Here is a 13,509-nt window from a genome sequence, read left to right on the forward strand (position 1 = left end):
CTTATCCGCGAAATTTCAGCTCGATCCGATAACTCCTTCCCTGTTTTCCAGAAACCACCCATTAGCTATTTAATTAACGGATTTCTCTCCATAAGAGCCCATGTTAATTTGAAATTTTTAAAAGCTATTGAGAAGTTATATTTACACACATGCAAGTTATTAGCTCAGTTGGTAGAGCGTGAGACTTTTAATCCTCGGGTCAAGGGTTCAAGTCCCTTACGGGCGTTTTTTTTTCACAACATCAAAAAAATTTTGATAACACCTGGACAGCTTATCATTTGAGAGATAACAGAATATTAGCTTCTTATGAGCAAAAGAAACATTTCGGTCATTCTATCTATTTTTTTTTCTATTTTATACAATGATTTAAAAGCGGGGGGGGCGGCAGCCACCCAAGTTCCTCTCCTAATTCCTGTACGAGGAGTACAGGAATTATTAAATTACATCCACCATGGATTGTAGAAAAACGTACAGAAATAATATGAAAAAAACTTCGTTTTCTTAAAGAGTTAAAGAGGCTGCGTCCCAAAGTCGAACCTTAAAACGTACAGGAATTAGAAGAGGCAGTTGGGGGGCTGCCGCCCCCCAAACCCCCAGCTTTTAAAGACTCTTTTGTACAGGTTTTTTGTTTTTTTTTGCTAACCCCCAGCTCTTGGCTTCGGAAAGGCCCTCTTTTAATTAACAAAAAATTGAAATGAATGAATAATGGAATAACTTCGAAAAATGTTAAACACAAGAGGACAGGAGAACCATTGCGCCGAAACTAGTAATTAGTAACAATGAAGTCCCCCCCCAAAAAAAAAACCTATACAAAAGAGTCTTTAAAAGCTGGGGGTTTGGGGGGCGGCAGCCCCCCAACTGCCTCTTCTAATTCCTGTACGTTTTAAGGTTCGACTTTGGGACGCAGCCTCTTTAACTCTTTAAGAAAACGAAGTTTTTTTCATATTATATATATATATATATCTTCAAAAATCTGGTATCGCCCTTCTCGGCTAGTTCTCAATCTGAATTTCAAATTAAGAAATAGCAATTAGACGCACAATAATACTGCAGAACTTTTTATTTTCAAAATGATGATTAGATTTGATGTGCAAAAACTTGATATTATTTTCTTTGATGATATCATCGAGAGCTTTTGATCAGCACCGCAAAAGAATTTAGGTTCATTTTGTTTTAATAGTTTATTTCCTTCCTATCGGCTTACTTTTTAATATCTCTCCTGAGAAAATGCCAAATAGTAAGCTCCAATTACCTTACGAATGAAAGAACTGCTATATTTCATTAGGCATATATAATATTATTCCTTTGCCTGAATCAAAATACAGTAGATGAATTACCAGCTATATCGAAAATGAAACAGATGTGGCTATTCAAAAGCAGTGCTTGTGTGCTTCCCAAGTAAAGAACCCTGTGGTTTTATGTCTTTTTTTTTTACACGTCTGCTTCACAAGAATGGGGCAATACTAGATATTTTGGCAGAAGGGGGTGGCTAAATGGATTGATAATTCTATTAACCTTCAAATAGTTGAAAATGAATGGGAAAGGCAACCAACCCCCTTACGGAGCCTTGATGGCCATGGGTAGATACAGCAAATGTACTTTCATTTCAGCTAGATAAGCTTTTCATAGTGGTGTTCGAAACAGAACTGGCTATTCAAACAAAGCGTTCTTGCACATCCCCAGTAAAGAACCCAGTGCCTTCAATGTGTGTTTTCTTTTTCACGTCGACCTCACAATAAAAAGGAGATGCTAGATATTTCAACAGAAGGGGGTAGACTAATTTGATTGAAAACTGAAAAAAATAGAAAATGATTGGAGAGGGCAATCACCCCCCTTCCTGGGTCTTGATGGTCATAGGTATTTACTGCAAAAGTGCTTTTACATCAGCTAGGTAATCTTTTCTTAGTGGTATCTGTTTTACGCAATGTTTACAAAAAAAGCTCGCAGAGTATGTCTAGGCGAAAAATCACAGACTGTTTTATATGCTTATCTATCAATTATAATTCCTTAAGGTAGACGCTAATACTTTCAAAAGTGACTACGTTTCCGTTATTGCGCATAAAAATCGTCGTGTTTCTACCCCTATAGAGCACAAGTGGCAAATCCTACAAAACAAAAGAGGAGATTGGGATGGCTTTTGAAAAGTACTTACTTCTCAGCAATGGAGAGTCTTTCTTCTTTAAGTGTCCGAGAAAGATGCAGAAAAGTACCAGCAGGCCATAGTCGACTGTATCACAAGTTATACTCCGTGAAATTGGATCCAGATACCTAAAAAGGACAAACCTTTGTCCAAAATCCAATGCAAAAATCTATTCGAACAAAACCAAAGGGCACACAACTGATGTTTACTCTCAAAGAACGAAAAATACCAACTTTATTTCATAAAAGCCGATTAAACGCACAAATCGAACCATCTGGCAAAGACAGGTTCAGGACAAAGAGAAATGCGTTACAAAGCTTCAAAATAAACCTGTTAAGGGATTTTAGAGAATTGTCCAAGAATTCCTCCACTAAAAATAAACGACGGACTGCTCAAGACCAGCATAGAAGTTCAAACCTCTTGCCAATACGTTTGCCAAATTATCAAGTCTAGACGACACCTTTAAGGGAGTTCCAGATTTCCCTGATCAAACCGATACTATCCTTGATTGTGTCAAATTTTCCATTCTGGAAGTCATTCGCTTTCTGCATAGTCTTGATGTCTTGCAGTGCTGAATTAGCTGTACTTTTGTCATCCCTTTTCTCGCCGTGTTTTCCACTGGAACCTTTCAACGCGCATAGAAATCTACCTTTTTAATTTCTTATATTTAAGCCAGGTGACGATCCTATTAGCGTGAGCACATTTAGGCCTATGAGTCTCCTTTCCTGGATTGACAAAGATTTTTCTGGATTTTCCTGGATTCACTACAATTGCCTAAGAATGAAATCCAGATCTTTTTACCTCATTTGGACGTGTAAGGTTTTGGCTTGGTATGTGGAAAGAGTGTGGGCGTCCTAATACGGGGTATGTGAATAACATACAGATCTTTGCTAAACAGAACATTTCTAAAATTCTTGCTCAGCATCGTAAAGACCTTATTAACAGGTATTCTGCCCGTGCGAAACCGGATCCAAATATGGTATTTAAAATTGTCTCCTCTCAGCACCCTTTTCACCCCTTTCTTCATCACGGTCCTCAGCTGACATTCAAGAAGCTCAGTGACATCCATCTATATCTATATATATAAAAATAAGTTGTTTGTGTGGCGACTAACGTCATGTTTGTGTGTCGACTGACGTCATGTTTGTCCACTGACGTCATTATAAGGATTGAGCGTTATGCCGTCATGAAGTTGTTTGTACACTGACGTTAGGTTTGTTATGACGTCAAAGGCTTTGTATATGACGTCATTATAAGTATATAAGAAAGCCTTTCAAAGAGAAGTTTTTAATATAGATCTTAAAATGACAGAAGAACCTACAATGGCAGAAGAAACAGTCGAGGAAGCTGCTCAAAGAGGTAATGCCAAAAGGCTTGCGGCTAATAGAGAAAGTAAGAAAAGAAAGCGCGCCGAGGAATCACAACAACAGCGTGAAAACAGGCTTGCGACTAATGGAAAAAGTATGAAAAAAAAGCGTGCCGAGGAATCACAACATCAAAGAGAAATTTTTAATATAGATCTTAAAATAACAGAAGAACCTATAATGACAGAAGAACCCGCCGAGGAAGCTGCTCAAAGAGCTAATGCCAAAAGGCTTTCGGCTAATAGAGAAAATAAGAAAAGAAAGCGTGCCGAGGAATCACAACAACAGCGTGAAAACAGGCTTGTGGCTAATAGAGAAAATATGAAAAGAAAGCGTGCCGAGGAATCACAACAACAGCGTGAAAACGGGCTTGCGTCTCAAAGAGAAATCACCAAAAGAAAGCGTGCCGAGGAATCACAAGCGCAACCTGAAACAACCTGGACAGCGAGGGTCAAAACGTTTCAAAACTGAAAATGATAGCGATGATGATTGGGTTTGGAATTTTGACTTGGATAAGGTCATCAATGCCTACCAGATTTTAGTTAAAAAAACAAAGGTTCGGCGATATGTATTTCATAGTGACGAAAGACAAGTCAAGGTAAAACAAACCAAACAACTTGAAAGTGATACCGATGATAAAAAAAAAACGACGTTGAAAAAACTATCGTTTCCCAGTTGCAACATCTTTTCCACATAAATAATAATTTAGTGCTTCTGTTTAAAACAGCAATCGAATTGATGCCTACTGATACGCAACTATCAACGAAGTGGCAATCGTTATGGTTGGTGATTTGTATATGACGTTAAAGGCTTTGTATATGACGTCATTATAAGTATATAAGAAGGCGTTTCAAAGAGAAATTTTTATTAAACTCATCGATGCTACGATGCCCTACAATATCCTATCATTTTTTGGGATGGAGCCGACTGCTATCACTTTAATATTAAATTGGTAAATCCAGCCAGTAACAAAGAAATGGATAAGAAATACAGCGCAATGAAATATAATGCCTATAGTTTAATGATTCGTCATTTATTACATTCATATATAATCCATCTTGGGATTAGATACAACAGCTTTTACATCCTGGACAATCGCTGGCAAATTTATCATAGAGCAGGGTCCCTTCTACCATTCTCAGGTGAGAATCATAAATTTTTACAACTGTACTTCATCAGTGATAGCAATTCTGAATTGAATGCACGTTGCGAAATTTCCCAATTGCAACATCTTTTCCACGAAAATAATGATTTAGTGTGCCTGTTCAAAACAGCAATCGATTTGATGCCTACTGATATGCATAGAATTGTTATTTCCACTGACAAAACGCTTACTGGCGAACATGTGCGTAGATACAATGCTCCAACTATCGACGAAAGTATCCCCAGATATAGGCATGTCCCCGATCCTACTTAGACAGCTCATCCCAGTCAAGAAAGGGGCCCGTCAAGTAGCTGTCATCTCTCCCTTCCTTTTCAACAACTATGTGCAGTAAGCAAAAGATTTGTGCCCACCTTCACCGATTTTGTCCTCTGTAAACCTTTCCTTGATATGCTGTACTGATGATATCCTAAACCTTAATCGAACTCTTAAACGTACCACCGAAGTTTCTGAAACCCTTGTTGGCCTTGGACTTGAATTCAACTCTTCCAAATCTGATATTGTCCTGTTTAACTGGAAAATAGATTCATCTGCCCCTTCCATCACGCTTGGATCTAGCTCGGTTCAACCTATAGATCACCTTACGTAACTAGGTTTGTCCATTGCTTCTTCTATCCGACACACCCGAACACGTTTTCTTGAGCAAATCAAACGTTGAATCTCAGTAGCATACGCTTCCATTGTGTCTTGTAAATTTCGATTCAACCGACCTCTTCTAGCAAGTCTATATAATGCTTTTTCCCTTCCCCATATCCTCTACACTCCACCCTTCTGGAAACTCATGACTAAAACTGATAAGAGCAAAGTCCGATCCTTGTTCTTTTGCTTTGCTAAGCATCAGCTTCATTTGCCTCCGTGGTACAGACATTCACTGGCTATTGTCAAATTCAAGGTTTCTAACGCAGAGCTTGCCGTCACCAGACGGATAATAAGCAGTGATGTGTCATGTTTTTCTTTTTCCTATACTCCGTTTTGTTCTGCGTTTAACTGTGACGGTTTTTCAATATTTTGGAATAATAATAATAATTTAATTCTTGTAAGATGGTATAAACGTTATTGTTCTGCAGCATATATGTATGTCACCGTTTATGGAGATTTTTTTTTCGCACATAAATTATGTAAATTATACTCGTTTGCTTATAAGTCTTTTTTTTTCTGGTTTCTTTCGTATATTTACTTTTCTTATATTTTGCAAAGTGTTCAATTGCTGTCTTTATTATTTTACTATTTTTTCCTTTTACTGCTTCGTGTTCTTGCTTCTGTATGACGGGTTTTCAAATGAAATTTTTTTTTAAAGATCCAATATATCTTGATGGGGAGGTATTGATGGGGAGGGGACAATTCCCTTCATATACATAACGGTTTCTGTTCGTTTTAAGGTTTAATGCTGCTCCTTACTTTCAGTCGAAAAAAAGTTTTTTTTTTAAATTTGATTTCCAATCATTTTTAAATAATACCAGGAAACCCGACTTTCCCTTGATTGAAAACTTCCTTAGCCCCCAGAAACTCACCCGTATAAAGATCTTCAGACGTAGTTCCCTCTCAAAAATACCCCCCTCGAAATATGTCTGCAAACTTCCCAACAGCCAATACTGTGTGTACACAATGACCATAGTTTGTAGGTTGCAGTCCTTCTCCTGGAGACTTAGGGTGAGGGGGGGGGGGTAAAGTCATCCTAAAAGACATAGAAATTAAATTTTTCGACTATGCTGAACAAAATGGCTATCTAAAATTTTGATTGAGCAACTTTTGGAAAAAAGGGACTTGGGAGGGGGCTAGCTCCCCTCCAATATTTTCGACCAATTAAAAAGGGCACTAGAACTTTTGATTTCCGATCAAATAAACCCTCTACCCCTCTTCTAGAACAACTAGCTCGATATGGTCAGCCCTATAAAAAAGTAAATACGCTCCCGTGATCTTTCGTCTAGTAAAAAAATATAAAATTCAACTTTTTTTGTATATAGGAGCTTGAAACCTCTACAGTAGGGTTTTATGATATCCTAAATTTTATGGTATGATTTTCGATAAAATCACTTAATCTTTTATAGATGTTTTCCTTCTTTTTCAAAAATTGGGTAAATTTTCTTGGCCTCGTAACTTTTGATGGGTAACATTAAATTTGACGAAATCGAAATATTTTGAATAAGCATTGCATTTCGATTCTTATTATGTGTTTTCTATTATTCTGTTTCATGTATTTTTGGTTAGTACTTAGCCGCATCGCTCCTTACTTACAGTTCGTTACCACAAACTGTTTGAAAAAAAAGCGAAAAAATATGAAACACTATTTTCTTTTTCCACGGAAAAAACCACGTCAATAAAAACGAACAAAAATTAATTTAAAAACCTTTTTCAACAAAATAAATTTTTCCTAGAAAAATAAAGAGCTCTATTAAACTGAAAATGAGAAGAAATAAAGTCAAATAATTATCCGAGCGTAAAACTACCCCAGATCACCACCAACAGATAAATAAAGCCCAAAACGAACGGAAACTACAATAAATAACCGAGACAAACCCAAAACGAGCAAAAATCAACATTAGTAAGGCTGTACAATAAACCGAAAATCAACATTCATTTGTTTCTTTGTTGTTTTTTTTCTTCAGTAAAGTACAAATCATGTTCACGTCTTGAGAAGGCATGGGGTCATCAGCACTACTCATGTTAATTTGTGCTTGTTTTGAGTTTGATTCGGACATTCATTGTAATTTCTGCTCGTTTTGGGTTTAATTTACTTAATGATAACTAAATAAATACATTTTTACGCTGGTAAGATCATTTAATTTTGTTTCTACTCATATTCTGTTCAATGGAACTCTTTGCTTTTTTTTATAAATTCATTTCAAGCAAAAAAATTTAAATTAATAATAGTTATAAAATAGATATTAAAGCAAAAAGAAGTATATATTTGAAATGATAAAAATAAAATCAATAATGAGCTTATAATGTAGCGAAATACAACTGAGCAATATGATACTTTTAGATTGAGAGATGCTGTAGACAAAGTTTTAAGGGAAGAACAATGCGGTTTTAGATAAGGTAGAGGATGTGTCGACCAAGTTTTCACTCATAGGTTAATAATTGAGAAGTTCCTTCGTTGTCAAACACCTTTGGTCCTCAGTTTTATTGATTATGAGCAAACTTACGATTCTGTTGATAGAAGAGCGTTAACAAAGGTCTTATCGTTATGTGGTATACCAGAAAAATACATTAAAGTGATTTGTGCTATGTACGAGAATAATACTGCTGCGGTTAAGGTAGGAAATGAGGTTAGCAACTGGTTTTGTATTAAATCAGGAGTTAAGCAGGGTTGTGTTCTATCCCCCTTTATATGGATCATTTTGATGGACTTCGTCTTAAGGAGCACAGGAAAGGCAATTGGAGACCACGGAATCAAATGAGGAGGAAAAACGCTCCTGGACTTAGATTATGCTGATGATTTAAGCATATTAGATGAAAGTGTGAGCAAAATGAATGAATTTTTAGAGGCTTTGCGAGTTCAGGGTGCTAAAATAGGCTTTAAACTTAATGTTAAGAAGACTACATCACTAAGGCTAGGAATAAGTGAAGATGAACAGGTGACATTAGGTAACGAAAAGATTGATCAGGTTGGGAGCTTCAGTTACCTTGGTAGTATTATTAGTAAAGATGGTGGGAGCAATGAAGATGTTAAAAGTAGAATAGCTAAGGCTCAGGGTGTTTTTTCACAGTTAAAAAAAGTTTGGAAGAATAGAAAGATAAGTCTGCAAACCCAGATTAGAATATTGGAAGTTACAGTGATGACAGTAGTCAAATATGGTTCTGAAGCATGGGCGCTCCAAAAAGCAGATGAAAATTTACTAGATGTTTTCCAGAGAAATTGCCTACGGATTGTTCTTTATACCCGGCTGACTGACCGTATTTCAAACAGTAGGTTGTACGAAAAAGGCGGTTCAATCCCGCTTTCTAGGGCTATAATGAAATAAAGGTTGAGATGGCTAGGCCACGTTCTATGGATGAAGGATGACAGATTACCGAAGATTGTCCTTTTTGGCCAACCGTCTGGGGCTACACGGAAAGCAGGTGGTCCTTTTCTGGGTAGGGAGGATGTCATAAATAAAGATTTAAAGGAAATGGGATCTTCCTGGGAGGGTGTAAAGAGGGAGGCTTTAAATAGATTAGGTTGGAGGAGGAGCGTGCACCCTAATTATAGTGTGAGGGTTATTTAGGCTACAAGATAGATTATGTAAGTAAATTATATAATTATTGTCAAAAAGTTATAAGATATAATTTTATGAGTTATTATAAGTTTCATGTTTTCTTTTAATATCTATTATTTCTTAAAATTGTACTTTGGGTACAAGGGGTACGACTTCCCAGTTCTAGTTTTGTCTACTCGTTGTGAGTTTAAGCAGAATATCAGTTTTATTTTTGGTACATTATCAATCCATTTTTGTTTCTTTTTTTATCCAGTCTGGTTTAAAAGGGAGACAGCTTCCCAGTTAATATAGCTGGTAATTTCTGTTCGTTTTTAGTTTCCAAAATTTAAAAAAAATCTAAATGTGAGCAAAATGTTAATTTCTAAATTTTGCCTTGCAAGCAAAAACTAAATGAATAAAATATTTTACTATATTTTGTACTTTATATTTTGGGATACTTTTATCCTAAGAAATATTTAAATATCCTCATTGCCACTGTATTGTTACATTCGTCAAACAGACTAGAGATGAAATTCTAATATAATTCTTCCTCAGTCCAAGTAGCGCATATTGTCTTCGAATGGTCATTCTATAAGCAAATTGCTATGTTTCAAAACACTATAAAAATCATCCTCCTTTCAAAAAAAACAAGAAAAAAAAACAAACAATTTGACATTACAGTTTACAGCTTTTTGCATAAAACCTGTAGAATAATCAAAATCATCATTAATATAAATAAGAACCATCAGATTATAAGTATCTTTAAGCCCTTCTAATTTTAGCATTAGATACAAAGTAAGATTTGGTCGATTAGAATGAAATAAATTTAAACTCGATTTACTTTAAGTTAGAATCAAGATTTAAATTGGCTTTTAATTTTCATATCACAAGACTTTGTTATAAAGTATTCCAAAAATGCGAAGAGTAATGTGGTCATCCATTATTTACTTTCGTCAACTAGAAATGTCTTAAAGCTTTTAAGTTCTTGTTTGTTTTGATTACTCCTACTTCCACATTTTTGTGACCGTCATGACAATATAAACAAAACTACGTGTTTTGAGCATATAGTATTTTCGTTTTCTCAGTAGAAAATATCGTAGCATGAACGTTTATTGTTTTTTCGCAAACAACAATTTTCGCTCTTCAATTAGGAAAAGCTAATTCGAAGAATATTTTGAGAATAATCCCATTCGCAATGCACCTAAAATACAAATGGGAGGGGGGTCTAACGCCTGAACCATACCATATTCACATCTATTGACAAAATGCGCAGTTTTAATTATATCAAATCGTTTTCCTTGGTTTTAACGTCAGATGTGTATTTCAGAAGTAGAAGCTTAACAGAGAAATAAATTTCTTTGAAAAGCTTGTAACACCGCCAACTCTTGCCCAGCAATTCTCTCCTAATAATACTATGTCTTTTTGTCTCCTGTCAGATGCTCATTACAGATGAAAAACTAATTTTCCAATCTTCTATGTTTTCTAGATTCGAAACATTATGCCTTAGTTGTGACTCTGATCGGTCTATAAAAAAATTTTATGTTTGAAAGTTGAACAATGTTCTGGATCAGAAATTACTAACGCCGTAGATAATTGATAATTATGTTGTGACGTAGTTTTTATTCCATCAATGAATGTCACTATAGTGTGTGTTGGGCGTGAAGAACAGAGCTGATTTTAGCTTAGCCAATTGATACACACCTCAGTAATAGCTGATAATACAAACTTGAGCGGAGGGATACCTGGTTTTTTTGTGGAATCAGGTCTTGTGATCATCAATGTTTAGACCAATAATTCTCAAAGGGGTTTGGGTGGACCCTAAGGGGTCCAGAAGAGACTCAACGGGACCTAAGATGATGTGATGAAAAAATAGGAATTCTCAATTCGCAAGTAGGGACTCGGTAAAATTTATCTGGTTAAAATAATGATGATCAAAGTAGTAGTAGGCCTGGAAGTAATAGTAGTAGTAGTGATAGTAGTAGTAGTGGTACAAGTAGTATCGATAGCAGCAGTAGTAGTAGTAGTAGTAGTAATAATAAAATCAGTATTTGTAACAGTAGTAGTAGCAGCAGCAGCAGTAGTAGTGGTATTAATAGTAGTAGTAGCAGTAGTAGTAGTAGTTTTAATAGCAGTAGTAGTTGTTATAGCAGTAGAAATACCTTTAGTATCATTAGTAGTACCTAGTAACAGTGGCAGTAGTAGAATTAGTAGCAGGCAGTAAATATTGCCTTTTCGTTAGTAAAACATCCCCTACAACTACGACAGGCCCTGTAAATTTTAACCTCACACATTAGGTTGTTCCGAGGCTATTTCACATACGCCCTTGGGATAACCTATATGGGCGTTTTGACTCAATTCAACTTCCCCGCTCACTATTTCCTGAGACTAGAAGCGGTATTAACAGTAATCGTAGTAGCACTGGTAGCAGCAGTAGCATTAACATTCCTGCCCTTTGGTCAGTTGAACACCCCCCTCACCATGTGCTTGAACTTTCAACTTAGTAAAATTAGCTTTCCTATGAAATTACCAATATGCCCTTTTGAAAACCTCTACATCCAAGATGTTTTTTAATTTAGTTGAACTTCTCCCTCGACACTTCGTGAAATTTTCATCTTACTAGTCTATGCGTTATTTTGACAGTCTATATGTACATAGTATGCCCTGATTTAATCTAACTTTCCCCTCAATAAGCTCTCAAATTTTCACTTAAATATCCACAGCATTGTTAGGAATCATTGCAGAAGTAGTATTTGTAGAAGTAGCAATGAAAGCAGTACTAGTAATAGTGGTAATAGCAGTAGTTGTAGCACTAGTAGTAGTCTTTGTAGTAGTAGCAGTAGCAGTAGTAGCATAGCGTGCAATTATTGCCCTTTTACCAATTGATCTTTCTGTTTTAGAATTCCCTGAAAGTTCCAAATTAATACCTTTATCTATTCATGAATTACACCCTTTCGAAAGCCCATATACACATAACGTGTTTCGATTTAGTTCAAAACTCCCCTCAACATTTTCTGAAAGGCTCACCTGAACGTGCTTCGTCTTTTTTGAATCTAAAGGTCAAACTTCTACTTTTCTCAATAACAAATACTACATGTATACAATATAGGAATTGCATAACTTACAGCCCTTGCCTCGACAGCTGTGAGGGGGTTGACATATCCAAAGGCATTTCAATGGACTTTTCAACTTTGCTGAACAAACTGGCTATCCCAAAATATGATTGGACGTGTTTTGGGAAAATTATTAGTCTGGGAGGGGAGCTGGTTGTCCTGCACACACCTTTGACTCTTAAAAACCGTACTAGAACTTTCAATTTCGTGTAGATTGAGCTCTTTGTGAAGTTTCTACAATAGCTTTTCTATGCGAAGTGCCTTGGTCAGAAAAAAGCAAAATATAACAAATTTTTATGTATGCCAACTCCGCTCTTTACTTTAAAATCGCTATTGCCCTGTCAATGATATTGGTTATTGGGAATTTTTCTTTGCTTTTCTTGTTGTTGTTATTTTGAAAAATAAAAACTCTGCTCCTCGAAATGAAAATTACTTTCAATAAAAGACAAAATACTTTCACTGCAAACAAATACTTTTGCAAATGCAAAATGCTTTTACAACAATGCAAAGACTCTCGGACTCAAAAAGCTTAGAGAGCGTTAGTTCTGATCCTGTTTGTGGCAATGTCTGTTCGTTTTAGGTTTGCCTTGACTGTTAATTTTAATTAAAATGGTTTTAAGAACTTTTATAATCACTGATAGTGATATCGGTCAATTTTTAATTTGAGTTTCTCTTTGACTTTATTTTATTCCTTTTTTGGTTTATTTTTGCTCTTCAATTTTATTCAAAAGACTTCTTTTATTAGAAAAAAATTTCTGAATCGATTGTATAAAGGAGTTTTGCATTTTTATTTAATGTTAATAATGCCACGAATCATTCTTTACTTACGGTTCGTTACCCAGAATTTATTACTGTTACGCTGTCTTTCAACTGAAACCCAGCGGCAAAAGTTATTTACTTCTGGAGAATAGCCTGTGAGCAAATTTACGCACCTAGTAGACCTTTTTGTAAATCAAAGAACGACTATACCTGCGACATATTAGAGCAAATTAACTTGAGTAAATCATCCTCCCAAATTACGGGGCTCTAGACAGAGTTACCTTGTTAGATAGTAGCAATTGCCCTGAGGTATCCTGCTGCAAGCAGCTTATAAATTTTATGCTCTTTCCCCCTTGTGAGTTGTGTACTGAAATATTGCGGTTAGTTACTTTTTAGGAGGTTTATATGTTTTGTAATAAATGTTGCTTATTCGAAGAAAACATAATTTATATATTATTCAGTGTGCAAAAATAAATAAAATAAGATCAATGTAAGAATTCTACTTCGAGAAAGAAGAAAAAAAAAAATTATTTTACCACTTTTATAGCAAGTTTTTTTTAACACTTCTTTGTCGTGAAACGACTCCTGCATAGGTCGAATAGAGCCTAAAACAGTGTTCTCGTACCTAACATAAATATACACAATTAGATGAATATGAGGAAGTGATCAACCCAGATAGGTTATTAAAAGCAGTTTAATGCATGAGAGTTTTCAGCTATCCTGCAGGATAGCAAAAAAACTAAACAGCTACTAGTATAAGCTTTTTAGTATTTAGACAAAATCTAAATACTATGGA

Source organism: Artemia franciscana, chromosome 1, assembly GCF_032884065.1.
Source record: "Artemia franciscana chromosome 1, ASM3288406v1, whole genome shotgun sequence".
NCBI classification, from domain to species: Eukaryota; Metazoa; Arthropoda; class Branchiopoda; order Anostraca; family Artemiidae; genus Artemia; species Artemia franciscana.